At 40.4% G+C, this 22,911-nt stretch overlaps 1 long non-coding RNA gene across 3 annotated transcripts in view; it reads right to left on the bottom strand.

Moving 5' to 3' along the window:
• Window positions 1-232: 232 nt before the first annotated feature.
• Window positions 233-22,911, bottom strand: part of LOC103880111 — a 55,483-nt gene continuing 32,804 nt past the window's right edge. The window contains exons 1-3 of one of the 3 annotated variants that reach the window (XR_001901625.3): window positions 16,543-16,984; window positions 15,442-15,613; window positions 11,691-11,729 (exon numbers count right to left, since the gene is read on the bottom strand). This is a non-coding gene — a long non-coding RNA (uncharacterized LOC103880111). Of the gene's footprint in view, window positions 404-11,690; window positions 11,730-15,441; window positions 15,614-16,542; window positions 16,985-22,911 lie in introns of those variants that run through there. The other 2 variants (XR_002520281.2, XR_640994.4) reach the window with 2 other exon arrangements.

The raw sequence follows: 22,911 nt of genomic DNA, 5'->3' as shown, positions 1-22,911 counted from the left end.
TAAGATATGTATCATTAATCCAAGTGGAGTTTTTTTTGTTTTTTGTTTTTTGAGACAGAGTCTGGCTTTGTCACCCAGGCTGGAGTGCAGTGGTGCGATCTTGGCTCACTGGAAGCTCCGCCTCCCGGGTTCAGGCCATTCTCCTGCGTCAGCCTCCCGTATAGCTGGGACTACAGGCGCCTGCCACCACACCCGGCTAATTTTTTGTATTTTTAGTAGAGACGGGGTTTCACCGTGTTAGCCAGGATGGTCTCGATCTCCTGACCTCGTGATCCGCCCACCTGGGTGCTGGGATTACAGGCCTGAGCCACCGCGCCCGGCCCAAGTGGAGATTCTTTAGCTGGATATATGAATGCGAATTTCAAGGAAGAGGACTTGATGACAGCTTAATTCAGATGCGATCCTGAAAAGCAATGGAAAAAAGAAATCCCCCAGTTAATGACACTTTAATGAAGACTTCTCATTGTCCATTTATCTAAAAGAAGAGTTGACATTAGATAAATTAGTACAATGATTCCTGGAAAATAACAAAAGTGTCACTGAATGGTCAGGGACTTGGGAGTAAATGGACTGAAGAGCTGCTGACAAGGAGTTTTAGAAATGTGGTATGAGGCTAGATCTCTCAGAATGGGTCCAGAATGTTAGAATATTTGAGTCCTATGAGAATAACCACAAAAGATGTCTGCTTTAGAGGACAATCTCAATAATGAAGTGGATAAAATGACATACTATAGATGTCACTCAACCTCTTTCTGCATCTAAGTGCTTGCTCAGTGAGCTCATAAAGTGGCCATTGCAACAGATGATGGTTATGAGTTGGGTCGACAACATGGATGTCCTCTCACTAAGGCCACTATGACGGCTGCCTCTGCTGAGTGCCCCATTTTCTAGCAGCAGCAACAGGCTCTAAGCCCCTGATGTGTTACTGCATGAAAAAAAATCTCAATGCACATCTTATTTGACTTATCAAGAGCATTTGACACAGTTCATCTCTCTTTCCTCCTTGAAACACATTCTTCATTGGCTTCTAAGGTACCCCTCTTTTTTTTCAGTTGAAAAAGTGGAGGAAACTCCAGACATTGCATGGTTTGGGCTTTGGCCCTACACTCTTGCGAGTCTCCTGTCCAGGAGAACCATTAGTGCCTCAGATCTACTCGGTGCAGACCCTAAGGTCCTTTCCACCCCCATGAGCCACCTGTTAGGGTGAGCTGAGAAATCAGCTGTGGGGAGCAGAGTCACTTATGGCCAAGAGGAATTGTTCTGGGGGTTCGTTAGTAAGCAGGAGAGAGAAAGGGGAGAAGAAAATCGTGCACAGGGGTCAAATGCCTCCAGCCGAAGAGGGCGAGGCATAGAGATCTCTTATCACTAGGGAATGTGTCTGAGTCACACGGCACCAAAATATGTTTGCAGTGGTGAATATGAGTTGCTAGTGGCAAATCTGTATGGATCTGCAGCAACCTCAATTCTTGCCTCCTCAGAAGAAAGAATTCAGCTGAGGGGCATAAGGCAGAAAAAGAGACTGAGGCAAGTTTCAGAGCAGGAGTTGAGGTTGATTAAAAAAGCTTTAGAGGCCAAGTGCAGTGGCTCACACCTGTGATCCCAGCACTTTGGGAGGCTGAGGCAGGCGGATTACCTGAGGTCAGGAGTTCAAGATCAGCCTGGCCAACATGGTGAAACCCCGTCTCTACTAAAAATACAAAAATTATCCAGGCATAGTGGCACATGCCTGTAAACCCAGCTACTCAGGAGGATGAGGCAGGAGAATTGCTTAAGCCCAGGAGACGGAGGTTGCAGTGAGCTGAGATTGTGCCATTGCACTTCAGCCTGGGCAACAGAATGAAACTCTGTCTCAAAAGAAAAAAAAAAAAACAAACTTTAAAGCAGGAAAGAAAGTAAAGTACACTTGGAAGAGAGCCAAGCAGATACCTTGGAGGCCAAGTGCCACTCCTCCTTAATTTTCCGTTTTTAATCATTTCTTCTCAGAATATCTTTGCTAGTTCCTTCTCAATTCCCTGACCTCTTATATTGGGTGTCCCAGAGCTCTGTTTTGTTTTGCTTTGTTTTGTTTTTGAGATGGAGTCTTGCCCAGGCTGGAGTGCAATGGCATGATCTTGGCTCACTACAACCTCCACCTCCCGGGTTCAAGCGATTCTTCTGCTTCAACCTCCCAAGTAGTTGGGATTACAGGTGCCCACCACCACACCTGGCTAATTTTTGTATTTTTAGTAGAGACGGAGTTTCGTCATGTTGGTCAGGCTGGTCTCAAACTCCTGACCTCAAGTGATCCATCCTCCTCGGCCTCCCAAAGTGCTGGGATTACAGGCATGAGCCACTGCGCCCAGCCAAAGCTCAATCTTTAGACTTCTTTTCGTCTCTACGTGCTTTCCTTTCCTAGGTGATCCCTTCAAGTCTTGTGTCTTTAAGTAAGATAAACTTGCTAACAAGTCACATTTAAATCTTCAGCCTGGTTCTAAAATCTAGGCCCAAGTATCCAACGGAATATATTTCCACCTGCATGTGCATTTTACATTTAATTGGTCAAAAACTGAGCCTCAGATCTGTCCCCTAAGGCTGTTCTTCCTGCAGTCTTCCCTTTCTGAATTGATTGCAACTTCAACTTTCCAATTGTTTAGACCAAAAATCTTGGAGCCAGTATTGACTCTTTGTTTTTTTTGTTTGTTTGTTTTTGTTTTTTTTTTTGAGACAGAGTCTTACTCTGACGCCCAGGCTGGAGTGCAGTGGCGTGATCTCGACTCACTGCAACCTCCACCTCCTGGGGTCAAATGATTCTCCTGCCTCACCCTCTTGAGTAGCTGGGATTACAGGCACTTGCCTCCATGCCTGAGGTTTCACCATGTTGGCCGGGCTGGTCTCAAGCTCCTGACCTCAAGTGATCCACCTGCCTTAGCCTCCCAAAGTGCTGGGATTACAGGTGTGAGCCATGTGCCTGGCCTGACTCTCTTCTTTCAAACCACACATCTAATCCACCAGCAAATCCTTTTGACGCAAACTTCAAAATTAACCCCAAATTTGATCACTTACCACTGCCACTACCGCCCCCTTGGATCAAAACACCATAGTCTCCTGGATTACTGCATTAGCCTCTTGGTGGATTTTCCTGCTTTGGCTCTTGCTCCCCAATAGTCTATTCTCTATACTCAGGTCAAATCACTCTGTACTTAAAACTTTCCAATGAGTTTCATCTCATTCAAAGTAAAAGCCAAGGTCTTCACTCTGTTTCAGCCCCATTGGTCTCCTTAGGGTTCCTAGCATGTGCCAAGCTTGCCCCCACAGAAGGGTATTTGCACATCCTATTCCCTGAACTTGGAACATTTCTCCTCATCCCAACTGTACCTCCAAATATCACTATATTTTGTTATTTTATTTGCTTAAAATCTTTGTACAGATGTCACTTTCTAAGTGAGGGCTTACCCCAAAACCCTATTTAAAACTGCAACCATCATTGCCTCTGCATTTCTTATTTACTTTCTCTGTTTTTCTTCATGAAACTTATAATCGTACTATATGTTTTATTTTGTTTATTGTCTGTTCCCTCTACCTACCAAGAAAGCAGCCATTTATTGTCTATTTAATGCAGTGCCTAAAACACATTAAATACTCAAGAGATATTTTTCTTTCTCCCTATCTTCCAATTTCTTTCTTTTTTTTTAGACAGAGTCTCGCTCTGTCACCCAGGCTGGAGTGCAGTGGCGCCATCTCGGCTCACTGCAATCTCCGCCTCCCAGATTCAAGTGATTCACATGCCTCAGCCTTCCACGTAGCTGGGATTAGAGGTGTGCATCACTATGCTGGGCTAATTTTTGTATTTTTAGTAGAGACAGGATTTTGCCATGTTGGCCAGGCTGGTCTTGAACTCTTGATCTCAAGTGGTCCATCCATCTTGGTCACCCAAAGTGCGGGGATTACAGGCAGGAGCCACTGTGCCCAACCTTTTCCAACTTTTTTGTTTTGAAAATTTTCAAACCTAAAGAGGCCAGGCTTGGTGGCTCATTCCTACAATCGCAGCACTTTGGGAAGCCAAGGTGGGAGGACTGCTTGAGCCCAGGAGTTTGAGACCAGCCTGGGCAACATAGGGAGGCTCCATCTCTACAAAAAAAATTCAAAAATTAGCCAGGTGTGGTGGCACACACCTGTAATTTCAGCTACTTGGGAGGATCACATAAACCCAGGAGTTGGAGGTTGCAGGGAGCTATGATCTCACCATTGCACTCCACCCTGGGTGACAGAGTGAGACCCTGTCTCAAAAAACAAACAAAAAACCTACAGAAAATTTAACAGCAAACACAATGGATATCCATATCCCCTTCACCTAGATTCACTCATTGTTAACATTTTGTCACATTTGTTTTATTTCTCTTTCAGTTGCACTACATACACACACACACACACACACACACACACTTTTTTTGCTGACTTCATTTGAAAGTAAGTTTTAGACATCATGATCCTTCACTCCCAAATAATTTAGCCTGCATTAGCTATGATATAAAACATACATAACCACAATGCAATTATCATTCAGGATAATTGACAATTATATATATACACACACATACATATATATATACACACACACAGACCCTATTCAAATTTCCTCAGTTGTTCCAGTAATGTATTTTATAGCTGTTTTTAAAAAATTGATAAAGGACTCAATCAGGAATTATACATTTCACTTAAATGCCATGTCTCTTAAGGTTCTGAAATTTACAACAGTGCCCCAGCTTCTTTGTTTTTATTTTATAACACTGATAGTTTCAAGGGTACATGCTATTTGTCAATAAATATTTTATAAATTAATACATAATGATTTCCTCAAATGGTTTGACTTCCTGTCCCTGAAGCTCTGAGCTCTCATTATTTGGTGGTCTGAGAATGCAAGAGAAGAGTACTTCTACCAGGGAATACAACAGCAATTCCACTGAAGCTGAAATTCAATGGTCATTTCAGGTTCTTCTTACCACCAATGCAACTGGTAAGAAAGAGGATTATGGGATTGTTTGTAGTAATAGATTTCAGATATCAGGGGAAATAGGACTGCTGCTATAAGATAGGGGAAGGAGTAGTATAGACAAACTCCAGGTGACTATTGGGAGCTCCTTCTGTTATTGGCATATTCAGAGGTAAAAGGTAATGGAAGACTGCAACAACCTATACGGGCAGGATCACCAAAGGTACAAATTTTTCAGGAATGAAAGACAGTAACACACTAGATAAGACATAGATGGCTAAAGGCAGAGAGAACACAGAGTCAGTAGCAAAGAGAGCTCCAAGACACTGGCAGCCAAGCCTCGACCTGTTAGGCAGGAAGTTTGAAGAAACTTTTCTGGGGATCAGATCCATCCAAAAGGAAAGTTATAGATATCACTTCAGGGATTCCTTAGCAAATGATCTAGGCATATCATCTGACATGGTTTTGCTGTGTCCCCCCAGAAATCTCATCTTGAATTCCCACATGTTGTGGTAGGGACCTGGTGGGAGGTAATTGGATCAGGGGTACAAGTCTTTCCCCTGCTGTTCTTGTGATAGTGAATGAGTCTCATGAGATCTGATGGTTTTAAAAAGAGGAGTTCCCCTGAACAAGCTCTCTCTCTTTGCCTGCTGGCATTCCACATAAAATGTGACTTGCTCCTCCTTGCCTTCCACCATTATTCTGAGGCATCCCCAACCATGTGGAACTGTAAGTCCAATTAAACTTCTTTCTTTGGTAAATTGCCAGGTCTCAGGCATGTCTTTATCAGCAGTGTGAAAACAGACTAATACATCATCTCACAGTGAAACTGAGAGATAACATATTGCTGTGGTCTCAATGTTTGTGTCCTCCCAAAAATTCACATGTTGAAACCTAATCACCAACGTGATAGTACTAAGATGTGGGGCCTTTAGGTGGTGATTAAGTCATGAGGGCAGAGCCTTCATGATTGAGATTAGTGCCCTTGTAAAAGAGACACTAGAGAGCTATGTTGCCCCTTTTACTAGGTGAGGACACAGCAAAAAGGCACCACCTACAAAACAGAAATCAGACCTCACCAGACTCGGAATCTGCTGGCATCTTGATCTTGGAGTTTCCAGCCTCCAGAACTGTAAGAAATTAACTTCTGTTGTTTGTAAGTTATCCAGTCTGTGGTATAGCTTATATACCAGACTAAGGCAAGGAGAAATGGCCTCAAAATTCTGAAGCAGAATTATTTCCAACTTTGAATTCTACACCCAGTACATATGTTTTTTAAAAGGAGGGAGGAGACATTTTCAGACATGCAAGTATGCAAAAAATTTATTTCCCATTCATTGTCTCTGAGGAAGTTATCAAAGGTGTGCATCGTCAAAACAGATCTATCCTAGGAGAGAAGTGAAAGGATTTTCCAAGATGTTTATGAAGGGAGACCCTAGGATGACACCTATGTGACAAGTCAAAGTTAAGATATGTCAGAGGCCCTGGGACAGAAATATTTAGGAAGATGAAATTGATAGAATATGTGAATTTATAAACAACTGTAAGAGAGTTTGATTGAATTAGAAATTAGAAAGTTAAACACATGCACACAAATTATTAACTCTAGGGAAAGCAAAATATTTTGTAGGAAAGGAAAATGATCATAGTTGACTATATTGCTCCATTCTGAAAGCATATATAGTCATAATAATATAAACACTATATATTTATCTAACCAAAATTATATCACTATATTGTGATAAAAATGATAATTGCTTTGTATGTCTGTGTTTAATTGTGGTGTGGAGAGGAAAGACCATAGGGAATGCCTACAACTAAAATAATATGACATAGCAACACAAACATGTTCTCTAGAGTATGGAGGTACATACGAAGAGAATCATTTAGAGGTAAATGTAGTGTCTTTGGACATGGAAATGATGGGTGGAAGAACACTTGAGAGCTGTTCTTTATTTTAACATATCTCATAAAATTTGTTGACTTTAAAAAATAAAGACAAAAAGTTAATTTATAATCACAATATTTCAGAGGCATTACTTAAGACACCGAAATAGTTATTTTGTTTACCTTGTACATGGTAAAGACACCTAATTGTTTTTTGAATGGAATCCTTTTAAATGTGTCAGAAGTTATATAAGCCATTACTAGTCTGTAAAATTGAGATCAGAGATTATTTCTTACACTTCTTTCTTATACTTCAGGACACGGTGTGGCATTATTTGCATTGTATTTTTATTAATGCGCAGGATATTGTGTGTATAAGACTCAAGAAGAACCAAATCAAATTCTTTTTTAGTCTCAGTTAACGTATGAACAATCCTGAGTGGAATATTTCACTTTACAAATGAGATCTGCTTTTTCCCCCGCTATGAATCGAAACATTACCTCCCAATCAAGAAATCAGCAATGCGGTGGTTTGAATATATGCCTTCCAAAATTTAGGTTTTGTCAACGTGGTGGTGTTGGGAGCTGAGGGCCTTTAAGAAGTGAATGGGCCATGAGGGCTTCTGTCTTGTGAGTGGGATTGGATGCTCTTGTAAAAAGGTTTGATGGAGGCAATTGGTCCCTTTGCCCTTCTGCTTTCCACCATGTGAGGACACAGTGTTCCTCCCCTCCAGAGGATGCAGCAACAAGGCACCATCTTGGAAGTAGAGACTGGACCCTCGCCAGACAACAAATCTGCCATTGCCTTGATCTTAGATTTCCCAACCTCCAGAACTGTGAGAAATAATTTTCTATTGTTTATAAATTACCTAGTCTGGCCGGGCGTGGTGGCTCGTGCCTGTAATCCCAGCACTTTGGGAGGCTGGGAAAGGTGGATCACCGGAGGTCAGGAGTTTGAGACCAGCCTGGCCAACATGGTGAAACCCCGTCTCTACTAAAAATACAAAAAGTAACTGGGCATAGTGGCTTGCACTTGTAATCCCAGCTACTTGGGAGGCTAAGGCAGGAGAATCACTTGTACCCCAGAGGCGGAGGTTGCAGTGAGCCAATATGGCACCACTGCACTCCAGCCTGGGCAACAGAGCAAGACTCTATCTTAAAAATAAATAAATATAAATAAATAAATAACCTAGTCTGTGCTATCTGTAACAGTAGCATAAATGGATGAAGATAAATCAACAGTTTTTTTGAAGTACTTATCTTGGACAAGACAGATAACATAGTTTTAAAAATAAATTATAGTACCTAATAGTTGTTTTTGTTTTTTTCGAGACAGGGTCTCACTCTGTCATCTAGGCTGGAGTGGTGACACAATCTCAGCTCATTGCAACCTCTGCTTCCCAGGTTCAAGCAATCCTCCAGCCTCAGCCCACCGAGTAGCTGGGATTACAGGAGCATGCCACAATGCCTGGCTAATTTTTGTATTTTTTCGTAGAGACAGGGTTTCACCAGGTTGCCCAGGATGATCTCGAACTCCTGAGCTCAAGTGATCCACCCGCCTTGGCCTCCTAAAATACTGGGATTGCAGGAATGAACCACTCACCCAGTAGTACATATAGTTCTTTAATAACTGGATTACTGTATTTATTAACTATATTACATTCTCTAGGAAAAGAATCTGAGAGATTGCCAAGGTCACCCAGAGAATCAGGCATACTACCTCTTCAGATTATTTACCCTAAACTAAACTTTTGTGAAAAAAACACACTGAGTAGGTGTGAGGAAAAAGTCAGAAGGGTTTATCCCACTTGAGATTAACGAGCAGTGTAGTTTGTCTTCGACTATAGTGTTGATGGATAAAAGACAAAAACTGGTGTGTAAATTCAGCTTTCAGTTTGTTGAAAGGGGATTAAAAATAGAAAGGAATTCTATTTAGGTTTAGACAGTGAAAGTTGAGAAACAGAGCTTTTTTAAAGGAGTAGGCTTGAGATATTTTTTCCTAGTGAAGAGTCCAAGTTGTGGAGCTGCCAGAATAAGCATCTTGTCTGCCTGCTTGTATTTTTGGTGTCTCGATTAATTGCATAGCTGTCCTGCATCAGCAGTTTTAAATCTATAAATTCACGGCTCTCGAGAGTTAAGATTATCCAGACACTATTTAAAGGGCCAGAGATCAAAGAAACAAAGGAGCCTCTGTATAGGGGCTATTTGAGTACTTTACTAGTCCTTAGGCACTTGGTATTTTCACAAAGCAGATACGATGTATTTGTCAAGAAAATCTCTTTCAACACATTCTCTTTGTTTGTTCCCTCTCATTATAAACAGAGTCATATTCTATGCCTCTAAAAGGGTGTAATTATTTTACATAGAACAATTCTACTTTCTATTTGCTGTATTAATTGTTGTCTCCCGTATGGAAGCTTACTTTTGATACCTTAGGTTGAAAAAACCTCAGTAGAGAGTAGAATAGTGATTACCAGAGACTGGGGAGGGAAGGAAGAGAGGTTGGTTAATGGGTACAAAAACACAACTAGATGGAAGAAGTAAGTCTTAGTATCTGATAGTTCTGTAGGGAAATTATAGTTAACAATAATTCACTGCATATGTCAAAATAACTAGAAGAGAAGAATTTTAATGTTCCCAACACAAAGATAAATGTTTGAAGTGATGGATATCACAATTACTCTGATTTGATAATTACTCACTATATACATGTATCAAAATATCACAAGTACCCCCAAAATATGTACAACTATGATATGTATGTAAAATATGTACAAAAATGATATACAACAATTAAACAAATCCCAAAAGCTCAGAAGAGCATCCCTAAGACTTAAAGGATGGTAAGTATAATTCAGAGAACTTTGGAAAGAATGGAGTCTTGGAAACAATAAGTACAAGAAAACTGCATTAATAATTACCATTTAAAAATCTGCCATGCAGAAGATAACCACACACTTAAAATGACTTATCTGTTAGCTTTTATCATTTTAAGTGGATTTTCCAAGACATATTTCCTATATATTTAACCAAAGGACTCTTGACATTTTTAGCATTAAATATTGGAAGGTATAATAATTTAATAATAATGTTTTGCATTTATTGTTTTATACCTTTAAAATGCTTTCACATATGTAATTTGAGATAGATAGTGCAGGTATTATGATCATTTATAGATTGAGGAAACAGATATGAGAATTTAAGTGACATGGCCAAGGCCTCAAAACCACATTGTGAAAGGCAGGACCGGAATTCTTGTTCCAGTGTTTTGTTCTTTACTATCTATCGGTAAAAAATATATCTTTGATTAATTATAGGCATCCCCATTTTGTATTTCAGTATATGAAGATAAAACAAAAATCTTAAGAGGCTTGTTCAAGGTTACTCTGTAAGAGAATGAACAGCTATGAAAAATATACACAAACTCTGACTTGTTATTCTTTGCTGAAAATACTTGACCACAATGAATGTGAGAGTGAAGGCTGAAGAGTTGCACAGAACACATTGTCCATTACTGCTCTTCTTAAAGTTTGTCCTAGATAAAAGGTTCCCATTAAAATCCATTTCTTCTTGGCAAACACTCTAGCCTATGTGTAACTACTCTTCTCCTCATGACATACTAAAAAACAAAAAGAGAGAAACTTTTTTCCTGGATAAATAATAGAAATGGAGCAATTCTTTATGATGAACAAAGGTCAGGACAATTAAACTTTTACAAACAAAGTACAGTATTGTTTCCATCATGCAATTGCATAGTATATAACAGGTGTAAACTATTATGTGGCAAAATAATTACAATAATATTATAAGTAACATTCTATTAATCTGACTTTAAGAATTAATTTTGATGGTCTTCAGACATCTATTACATAAAAAAATATTTTGAAATCAAAGAAACCATTATATATCCAATGAATGTTTGCCTCACTGTGTTTAAGTAATATTAGAGAATTAAAAGTAATTTGGATATTAGTACAAATTAGTAGAAATCGGTCATTATTTGTGCCACTTCAACAGCTTCCCTATGTTTAGGATATGTCTCACCATGTAAATCTTCGTCACAAGCAAAGGCTGTCTCCCATAATGGAAGCAGAAGATGTCACAAACTTTCTCTGCGGTGCAGGCATGTGACCTAGGCTTTTCAGCCAGACATCTGGGTTAGACCATTGACTTAGAGCTGAGGAGACAAGCAACAGTTTTTTTCCTCTCTCTCTCCTCCCTTCCTCCTTCTCTCTTTCTTTCTCTCTCTCTCTCCTAGTGGCAGTAGAGGTTACTGCAAGCGTGAGTTCCCATTGTACAAGTGGCCAAAGGGCAAATTGTGTTGTCTAGTGCTTGATGTCTCTGACGCTAGCTGTAAGATTACCACATTGTCAGTCATATTTTGCCCAGCACTTTTCAGATTTTGGCATGGAAGGATCGGAATCCTTGGAAACTACAGAGTCACCAAAAAAAACCCAGGACAGTTAGTAACACTAGCCAACTTCTTCATCGTGTCAGTTTTGTGGGTGGTTGATCGTTGCTGTTTAAGTTCAAGGCTAGTTTTAAAGCCCTCTCAACAATTCTGTGAGCTACCCGATATCTTTTTAAATTTTTGTTTTTCGAGATAAGGTCTTGCTCTGTCACCCAGGCTGGAGTGCAGTGCCATGATCACAGCTCACTGCAGCCTTGACCTCCAGGGTCAAGCGATCCTGTACCTCAGCCTCTTGAGTAGCTGGAACTACAGGCGTGCACGACCATGCCTGGCTAATTTTTAATTTTTTGTAGAGAAGGAGTCTTGCTATGTTGTGCAGGCTGGTCTTGGACTCCTGGCCTCAATGGATCCTTCCGCCTTAACCTCCCAAAGTACTGGGATTATAGGCATGAGTCACTGCATCTGGAAAAAAAAAAAGTTAATGGAAGTATATAACTCAGTATCTGCTATGGTCTGAATGTGTGTATTCTCCCACATTCTTACATTGAAACCTAATCACCAACGTGATGGTGTTAGGAGGTGGGGCCTTTAGGAGGTGATCAGGTCATAAGAAAAGAGCCACTATGAATGAAATTAGTGCCCTTATAAAACAGGCCCCAGAAAGCTGCCTTGTCTTTTACACCATGTGAGGACACAACAAGAAGGTACCATCCTCGACTGAAGTAAGGGCCTTCATCAGACACCAAATATGCTAGTCCCTTGATTTTGGACTTCTCAGCCTCCAGAACTATAAAAAATAAATTTTTGTTGTTTGTAAGGTACTCAGTCAATGGTATTTTGTAATAGAAACCCAAATAACTAAGACAACACCCTTTTAATCAATTACTGTTCTGCTTAAATCAAAGAGAATCAGTCTCAATTATTCTTACCAAGAACGTTGACTGAAACAGACACCTTTGTGTATAAGCAGTTTGGTAACCTTCTACATTTCACAATGACCCTGTGAGTCATATTGGCTTAATTCAGCTTGTATAGTTATTACAGACCCTCTTTGATGTTAGTGGAACTTTTTAGCATGTTGAAACGTTCTGAAAAAGCATCAGTAATGAGTTCTTACTGTATTTTTGAAATCCTGAGATATTTCTGATGGTTGAGACTACCATGAACCATTTTTTTCTCTGGCGATGAGACAAACAAACATTGATCGAAAGTAAAATCACTTAAAAATAAAGTTGCTGACAGAAAATCTTAGATTTTCTCCATCCCATTCCATAATCTCCAAATTTATGAATGCTTAATTATCAAGATTAAAGTCAAGGGAATAGAAGAAAGTGGTAACCTAAAAAACTCATTTAACTATTCATCTTTGGACCATATACAAAAGTTCTTTGTTGTTTTTCCTGACAAGCATCTCTCCTGAACACACCCATCTCTCACCAGCTTCACCTTCCTAACATCCTCATATTCCTGCACTTTGATTTTCCATCCTTTGGAGAGGAAACCTTCCATAAAGATATTCCTGCTCATTAAAGTGGTTGTTACAATGTTATTGCATCATCAATACATCTTTATTAAATAAAATAAAAATACTGGAAGACAAATAGAAATGAGCATCCATAATTCTGCCACTACTAACATTTCGATATTCTTTTCTGTAAACACTCATGTCTTTAATTGTATAATTTTTAAAAATTTGGGGGGGGTCAAATGATGCATACTATTTCAGAACCTGCTTTATTGGTAGAATTGTGGATTTCTTTCTAGATAGATATAATTTCAAATGATTGCACACTTTTACAACATATAGAAGTATCATAACATGTCATCATTGAGTTTTCTTTTTTCTTTTCTTTTTTTTTTTTTTGAGATGGATTCTTGCTCTGTCACCTAGGCTGGAATGCAATGGCAGGATCTCCGCTCACCACAACCTAAGCCTCCTGGGTTCAAGCAATTCTCCTTCCTCAGCCTCTTGAGTGGCTGGGATTACAGGCGTGTGCCACCATGCCCAGCTAATTTTTTTGTATTTTTAGTAGAGATGAGGTGTCACCATATTGGTCAGGCTGGTCTCGAACTCCTGACCTCATGATCTGCCTGCCTCGGCCTCCCAAAGTGCTGGGATTACAGGTGTGAGCCACCACGCCTGGACCATCATTGAGTTTTTTAGGCTGAAGTGTAGTGGTGTAGTCATAGCTCACTGCAGCCGCAATCTCCTGGACTCAAGTGATCCTCCAGTCTCAGCCTCCTGAGTAGCTGGGACTACAGGCACACACCACCAGGTCCGGCTAATGTTTGTGATTTTTAGTAAAAAGGAAGTCTTGTTGTGTTGCCCAGGATGGTCTTGAACTCCTGAACTCAAACAATCTTCCTGCCTTGGCTTCCCAAAGTGCTGGGGTTACATGAGTGAGCCACCACTCCCAGGCTATCAATGAATTTTGTTAAACATTGTTAGTTTTTATGAATAATACTGCCAAAATTGTGTATTTATCCTTCAATATTTTTCTGATTATTTCTCAAAAATAAATATTAGAAATCGAATTTTTATACTAGAGATATGCCCAGTTTTGAGGGTTTTCTTGTATCTTGACAAATTGCCTCCCAGAAAAGTTGTGCCTTTTTTATGCTCTTACTAATGAGCTATGAGACTGTCTACTTCCACCCTCAACAACACTATTATTCTTTTTAATTGTCATTAATTGGATAAACAAAGAGATATCTCATTGTTTTATTGATTACAATTGAGGCTAACATTTTAATGTATCTTTTGGTCTTGTATTTCTTCTTTTGTGAATTATCTGCTCCTATCAAGTGTTTGTTTTTCTTCATTGTAGATATATGAGATTAACCACTTAATTCCATCTTGATATGCAGAGAAGCAAACCCAAATTCTGAAAGTAATTATCATCCCCTTCATGAATTGACATTATTTGGTTTGTCATCATCATCTAGCCATTTGGTTTTTACAAATTATTTCCTCCCTGAAATAGCTTTCTAGTTGATTTTCACTCTTTTACTTCATTCTCAAGAAGTGTTTAGATTTTCAAAATTTATTTTCTTTTACTCCTAAAAGTACCATACTCAGAGTGAATTATTTATTTTAAATATGGATGCTTGGAATTGCATACCTTGAATAGGAAGGAATTAAGTAGGTGGTACCAAAATGCAATTTATCTAATTAATCTGTTTTTTCTTTAGGTTAAATATATTTTCTCCTTTTCAAAAAGAAAAAAATTACATCTTTTGTCTTTTTATTTATTTATTTATTTATTTTATTTACTTAGAGATGGGGGTCTCACTTTGTTGTCCAGACTGGTCTCAAACTCCTGGGCTCAAATGATCCTCCTGCCTCAGCCCGACAAAGTGCTGGGACTACAGGCATGAGCCACTGTGCCCAGCTTTTCTTCTATTTAAAGAATATGTAAACTATTAAATAAAAATACTTATGATGCTGGCATTTGTCACAAGGTGGGAGTTTAGAGGAAGTGCAATCAGTATCTCTGCAGCAGTATTTGCTGCCTGTTTCCTAACTGCTTTGCTGTTTTTCGCTGACCTTCATGTCCAATATTACCTCAAAATCTATCATCACCCTCTTCTAAAGCCTACCCACTGGGCATTGCTGGAGGCTGTTAATATCAATCACACCAGAGTAAGGAGAGAAACTCTTCAGGGGTTCTTGTTGGCTTCCATATCTTAGCTCTATTTTTAACTCCCTGCAATCAACGTTAATGACATTAGACATTTGCTTAATCTCAGTGTACCCTTTCCTTGGCTCATTCCTCTCACACCTTAGAACCTTTTCCCAAGCTACACCCTATGCTGTGAGTGACCATATGCTCTTTATTTTCTGGAGAGTCTCAATTTCAGATATTCTGTCTTGTTGCCAAATCAGCTGCCAAGCCATATGCTTCATATTTTCTTTGGGGAAATATATTCACCTACTTATGCTTCAGTTCCTTGAACTCTGCTCATGAAGATTTTTATTAGTTTTACATAATAGTTTATGAAAACTTTTTATTAGCTCAAAATGTAGCTCAGATGTCTTTTCCCTTGGGAAACCTTCCTTCACAGTCCTCCTCCCCGAGATGATACTCTCACCGATTAGGATTTCCTTCCTTGGTAGGGTTGGGAAAAGTGAAGGTGAAAGGGGTTGCTCCACATCTGTTATGGGTTTACCCACCTGTACTCTGCTGCTCAGGATGGCTTCTCTGCCCAGTTAAAGGATACGCTTCATTTTTCTGCTGCAAATGGTTTGAGCCATAGACTGTAGTCTACATCTTCCTCCCCTCTCCTGGTAGTCGATGGATCTGAGTATCTTCAGCAGCACATTGCCTCACCTTGCACACTTTAGTCTAGAATAATACCACAGGGAAGGGATAAGGCTTCTGGTGGGCTTTACACTGTGAGTTCAGTTGCATAGTTTAGAGCCTGGGGAAGGGTTTTGGCAGGCTAAGGATCTGGGAGACAATTATTGGATGAGGCACATATATACACATTGATCTCCCAAGGACAGACATCAATTTTCAGAGCAGAATTAATAAGGAGGAAAATAAACATTTTCCTAACTATTCTATATAACACAGCCCTGGTATGCAATGAAGTTAGAGCTTTACCTTATAATGTGAACAGCATTAGGCCTTTAATTCATTTTCCCCCCTCCTCTTTTGCTTTTATATTATATTTTTATTTATTTAATTTAGTTTTTTCAGACGGAGTCTCCGTCTGTCACCCAGGCTGGAGTGTGGTGGTGTGATCTCGGCTCACTGCAGCCTCTGCCCCCCGGGTTCAAGAAATTCTCCTGCCTCAGCCTCCCTAGTAGCTGGGATTACAGGTGTTGCACTACCATGCCCAGCTACTTTTTGTATTTTTAGTAGATGTGAGGTTTTGCCATGTTGGCCAGGTTTGTCTCGAACTCCTGACCTCAAGTGATCTGCCCACTTCACCCTCCCAAAGTGCTGGGCTTAGAGGCATGAGCCATCATGCCCGGCCTTCTTTTGCTTTTAAATAGGAAAGTCCAGGCCAACTGAAAATTTTAAAATGGGCCAATTACTGACCCTAATTTCCCCTAATAAATGAAAATATGATATAAACTGTGGCCCTTCTCTTCAAGAAAAGATATACCCAGTCAATATACAAATAATTTTACTTAGTTTCAGGTCATACACACACCTTTCTAGAAGATTTCTGCATTTTACAATAATTCCTATCATATTTATATTTGTGCTAGGCACTGGGAAAATAGACATTAATCAAAGAATCATATAGACCAATGTAAAATTACCATTGTAATGTTAGATCCATAATAGGTTGAGTTACTTTAGGCAGAGAGGTCCCAGAAAGTTTCTCTAGTGAAAGGATGATTGAGGTAGAGTCAGCCAGAAGGACAGAGAGAGTCCAGAGAGAGGAAACTGCATGTTCAAAAGCCCTGTGACTGGGAGAAGTAAGCACATTTAGGGAATGGAAAGGCCATTGTGGCTGAAACACAGAGAATAAGGGGGAGAACTAGTGAAACAGATTGGAGAGAGAGGCAGGGGTCAACTTATAAAGGTCCTTGTAGATCATATTAGGAAATTTGGTCTTAATTCTAATAGTTTTGGGCACTGTTCTTGGTAGAAGGTTGATATCTGGCTGTGGGTTTTTGTTTGTTTGTTTTTGTTTTTTTGAGACAGAGTTTCACTCTCGTCGCCCAGGCTGGAGCGCAATGGTGCAATCTCAGCTCACTACAACCTCTGCCTCCCAGGTTCAGACTATTCTCCTGTCTCAGACTCATGAGTAGCTGGGACTACAGGCATGCACCACCATGCCAAGGTAATTTTGTATCTTTAGTAGAGATGGAGTTTTGCAATGTTGGCCAGGCTGGTCTAGAACTCCTGACCTTAGGTGATGCGCCTGCCTTGGCCTCCCAAAGTCCTGGGATTACAGGTGTGAGCCACCTTGCCTGACCCTGGCTTTGGTTTTTACTATAACACTTTGGCTATCGCGTGAAGAATGAGTTATAGCAAAGCAAGAATGACTAAAAAGAGATCAATTAGACACTATGGCTAGCCCAGGTAAGAGAGAATGGTAACTTGAAGTAGAGAGATGGCAGTGGAGGAAAAGAGAAATGTCTGGGTTTAAGGAATAGTCAAGAAGTGAATTGATAGAACTGAGAGATAAACTGAAAAATGAGAGAACAGGTGAGAGAGAGGAAAATGTAAAGAGTACTGTCTAGGTTTTGGGCTACCATAACAGTTTAAATAGTGGTGTCATTCAGAGAGATCAAGCATGCTAACAGAGGACCTAGTTTTGGTGGGGAAGATTTTGGGTTCATTTTGCACCTGTTGAATTTGAGATGTCACTAATTCTTTCAATTGAAGTGTGCATTAGTGTGCTAGGGTTGCCATAACAAAATACCATGGTGATTTTAACTACAGACATTTATTTTCTCATAGTTCTGGAGGCTGGAAGTCTAAGATCAAGGTACCACCAGCAGGCTTCTGGTGAGGTCTCTCTTCCTGGTTTGCACATAGTTGTCCTCTTGTGGTGTCTTCATAAGGCCTTTTTTTCTGTGTGCAGGTAAGACAGAGAGAGAGAGAGAGAGAGAGAGAGGTGCATGAGCATGCACTGTGGGGTTTCTTCCTCTTGTAATGACACCAGTCCTATTGGATTAGGAACCCACCCTTAGGACCTCATTTAACCTTAATTACCTCCCTGAAGACCATATCTCAAAATACAGTCACATTGGGGGTTAAGGCTTCAACATATGAATTTGGGGTGGGGGAGACACCACTGAATAGTCAATGTGCAGTCCATACAAACTGTATTCCATAGTTGATAAAGTCATAGACATTCAAGTCAAACAAAACTGGATTTAAAAACTTGGCTACCTGGGAGGCTGAGGTGGGAGGATTGCTTGAGCCCAGGAGTTTGAGGCTGCAGTGAGCTATCATTGTACCACTGCACTCCAAGTATGGGTGATAGAGCAAGAGGCTGTTTCTAAAAAACAAAACAAATTCTGGTGAGAATGCGAAGAAAAAGGAACCCTTGTCAGCAGGAATGTAAATTAGTGTAACCACTATGGAGAGCAGTTTGGAGGATCCTCAAAAAACTAAAAATAGAGCTACTGTATGATCCAGCAATCCCACTGCTAGGCATATACATACTCAAAAGAAAGAAAATCAGTACATGAAAGAGATATCTGCACTCCTATGTTTATTGCAGCACTATTCATAATAGCTAAGATTTGAAAGCAATGTAAGTGCCCATCAACAGATGAATAGATAAAGAAAATGTGGTCCTCATACACAATGAAGTACTATTCACCCATGAAAAAGAATGAAATCCTGTCATTTGCAACAACATGGATGAAACTGGAGGTCATTAAGTGAAATAAGCCAGGCATAGAAAGACAGACTTCACATATTCTCACTTATCTGTGGGAGCTAAAAATTAAAACAACTGAACTCTGGGAGATAGAGAGTAGAATGATAGTTACCAGAAGCTGGGGAGCGTTGTGGGGGAATGTGGGGGAAGTAGAGATGATTAATGGGTACAAAAAATAGTTAGAAACCATATTAGTCAATTATCACACTACTATAAATACCTGAGACTGGGTAATTTATAAAGAAAAGAGGTTTAATTGGCTTATACTTCTGTAGGCTGTATAGGAGGCATAGTGGCTTCTCTTTGGCTTCTGGGGAGGCCTCTGGAAACTTGCAATCATGGCAGAGGGTGAAAATGAAGCAGGCATGTCTTACATGGACAGAGCAGGAGGAAGAGAGAGAGGGGCAGAGGTTCTACACACCTTTAAACAACCAGATCTCACGAGAACTCTATCATGGGAACAGCACTAGGGGGATGGTGCTAAACCATTTATAAGAAACTGCCCCCATGATCCAGTCACCTCCCACCAGGCCCCACCTCCAACAATGGGGATTACAATCTGACATGAGATTTGGGCCAAACCATATTGGAAACAATGAATAAGATCTAGTATTTGATAGCACAATGGGGTGACCTGAGTTGATAATTTAATTCTACATTTTAAAATAACTAAAATAGTATAATTGGATTGTTTGTAATACAAAGGATAAACACTTGAGGTGATGGATATTCCCTGATATGGTTTGGATCTGTGTCCCCACTCAAATCTCATGTTGAATTATAGTCCCCAGTGTTGGGGGTGGGGCCTGGTGGGAGGTGATTGGATCATGGGAGCAGTTTCTAATGGTTTAGCACCATCTGCCTTTGGTACTGTATAGTGAGTTCTCACAAGATCTAGTTGTTTAAAAATGTGTAGCACCTTCCCCCACCACCTTCCTGCTCTGGTCATGTGAGGTGCTCACTCCCCCTTTACCTTCTGCCATGATTGTAAGTTTTCTAAGGCCTCCCCAGAAGACAAGCAGATGCCAGCCACTATGCTTCCCATACAGCCTGCAGAACTGTGAGCAAATTAAACCTCTTTTCTTTATAAATTACCCTGTCTCGGGTATTTATTTAGAGCAGTGACAACAGACTAATATGGAAAGTTGGTACCAGGAGTCGCGTATTGCTATAAAGATACCTGAAAATGTGAAGCAGCTTTGGAACTGGGTAACAGGCAGAGATTGGAACAGTTTGCTAGGCTCAGAAGAAGACAGGAAGATGAGGAAAAGTTTAAAAACTTCCTGAAGACTGGTTGAATGGTTGTGGTCAAAATACTGGTAGTGATCAATGGTTGTGGTCAAAATGCTGGACAGTGAAGGCCAGGCTGAGGGTTTCCAGATAGAAATGAGGAACTTATTGGGAACTGGAGCAAAGGTCACTTTTGTTATACTTTAGCAAAGAACTTGGAGGCATTGTGGCCCTGCCCTAGAGATCTATGAAACTTTAAACTTGAGAGTGATGATATTCAGGGTATCTGGAGGAAGAAATTTCTAAGCAGTAAAGCATTCTAGATTTGGCCTGGCTGCGTCTAACAGCCTATGCTCATATGCATGAGCAAAGAAATGACATTAAACTGGAACTTATGTTTAAAAGGGAAGTAGAAAGTAAAAGTTGGGAAAATTTGCAGACTGGCCATGTGGTAGAAAAGAAGAGCCTATTTTCTGGGGAGGAATTCAAGCAGGCTGCAGAAATTTGCAAAAGTGAAAGGAAAGCAAATGCTGATAGCCAAGACAATGGGGAAAAGGCCTGGAAGGCTTTCATACATCTTTGTGGCAGCCCTTCCTACCACAGGCCCAGAGACCTCGGAGGGAAGAATAGTTTTTGAGCCAGGTTCAGGGCCCAACCATTCTACAAAGCCTTGGGACACTGCTCCTTGTATCCCAGCTGCTCCAGGTCCCGCCTCGGCGCAAAGGGACCTAGGTACAGCTCAGGCATCTGCTTCAAAATGTGTAATCCATAGCTTTGGTGGCTTTCATGTGGTGTTAAGCCTGTGGGTGCACAGAATGCAAGAGTTGAGGCTTGGGAGCCTCTGCCTAGATTTCAGAGGATGTATGGGAAAGCTTGGATATTCAGACAGAAGCCTGCTGCAGGGGTAGAGCCCTCACAGAGAACCTCTACTGGGACAATGGAGAGGGGAAATATGGGGTTAGAGCCCCCACATTAAGTCTCCACTGGGGCACTGCCTAGTGGAGCTGTGAGAAGAGGGCCATTGTCCTCCAGATCCCAGAATGGTAGATCCACTGGCAGCTTGCACCCTGTGTCTGGAAAAGTCAGAGGCACTCAACATCAGACCCTGAGAACAGCTGTGTGGGCTGAACCCTGCAAAGCCACAGGGGTGAAGCTGCCCATGACTTTGGGAGTCCACCCCTCACACCAGTGTGCTCTGGATGTGGGACACAGAGTAAAAAGATATTATTTTGGAACTTTAATATTTAATGACTTCCCTGCTGGGTTTTGGACTCGTACGAGGCCTGTAGCCCCTTTCTTTTGGCTGATCTCTCCCTTTTGGAATAGGAGTATTTACCCAATGCATGTACTTCCATTGTATCTTGGGAGTAACTAACTTGTTTTTGATTTTACAGGCTCATAGGTGGAAGGGACTTGCCTTGTCTTAGATGAGACTTTGGACTTTTGAGTTAATGCTGAAATGAGTTAAGACTTTGGGGGATGGTTGAGAAGGGATGACTGTATTTTGCAATGTGAGATGGACATGAGATTTGAAAGGGCCAAAGGAAGAATGATATGATTTGGATCTATGTCCCCACCCAAATCTCATGTCAAATTGTAATCCCCAATGGTGAAGGTGGGGCCTGGCGGGAGGTGACTGGCTCATGGGGGCAGTTTCTTTTCCTTTTTTAAAAAACTTTTTCTTTTACATTAAGTTCCAGGATACAAGTGCAGAATATATGCAGGTTTGTTACATAGGTATACATGTGCCATGGTGGTTTGCTGTACCTATTGACCCATCCTCTAAGTTCCCTCCCCTTGCCCCATACCCCCAACAGACCCTGGTGTGTGTTGTTCCTTTCCCTGTGTCCATGTGTCCATGTTTTCTCATTGACCAACTCCCACTTATGAGTAAGAACATGCAGTGTTTGGTTTTCTATTCCTGTGTTAGTTTGCTGAGGAAGATGGCTTCCAGCTTCATCTATGTCCCCTCAAAGGGCATGATCTTATTCCTTTTAATGGCTGCTTAGTATTTGATAGTATATATGTACCACATTTTCTTTATCCAGTCTATCATTGATGGGCATTTGGGTTGGTTCCATGACTTTGCTATGGTAAATAGTGCTGCAATAAACATATGTGTGCATATGTTTTTATAACAGAATGATTTATATTCCTTTGGGTATTGACCCAGTAATGGAATTGCTGGGTCAAATGGTATTTCTGGTTCTAGATCCTTGAGGAATCGCCATACTGTCTTCATGATGGTTGAACTAATTTACATTCCCGTCAACAGTATAAAAGCATTCCTATTTCTCCACAACTTTGCCAACCACTATTGTTTCTTGCCTTTTTAATAATCACCATTCTGACTGGCATGAGATGGTATCTCATTGTGATTTTGTTTTGCATTTCTCTAATGATCATTGATGTTGAGCTTTTTTTCATATGTTTGTTGGATGCATAAAAATCTTCTTTTGAGAAGTGTCTGTTTATAACCCTTGCCCACTTTTTGATAGGGTTGGTTTTTTTCTTGTAAATTTGTTTAAATTCCTTGTAAATTCTGGATATTAGACTTTTGTCAGATGGATAAATTGCAGAATTTTTCTCCCATTCTGTATGTTGACTGTTCACTCTGATGATAGTTTATTTTGCTGTGCAGAAGCTCTTTAGTTTAATTAGATCCCATTTGTCAATTGTGGCTTTTGTTGCAATTGCTTTTGGCATTTTTGTCATGAAGTTTTGCCCATGCCTATGTCCTAAGTGGTATTACCTACATTTCCTTCACGGGTTTTTATGGTTTTGGGTTTTACATTTAAGTCTTTAATCCATCTTGAGTTAATTTTTGTATAAGGTGAAAGGAAGGGGTCCAGTTTGAATTTTCTGCATATGGGTAGCCAGTTTTCCCAGCACCATTTATTGAATAGGAGATCCTTTCCCCATTGCTTGTTTTTGTCAGGTTTGTTGAAGATCAGATGGCTGTAGATGTATGATGTTATTTCTGAGGTCTCTGTTCTGTTTCATTGGTCTATATGTCTGTTTTGGTGCCAGTACCATGCTGTTTTGGTTACTGTAGCCT

The sequence above is a fragment of the Papio anubis genome, chromosome 1 (assembly GCF_008728515.1).
Source record: "Papio anubis isolate 15944 chromosome 1, Panubis1.0, whole genome shotgun sequence".
Classification (NCBI taxonomy): Eukaryota; Metazoa; Chordata; class Mammalia; order Primates; family Cercopithecidae; genus Papio; species Papio anubis.
The sequence above is the reverse complement of the archived record's forward strand: the minus strand, read 5'-3'. Positions and strand labels throughout refer to the sequence as shown.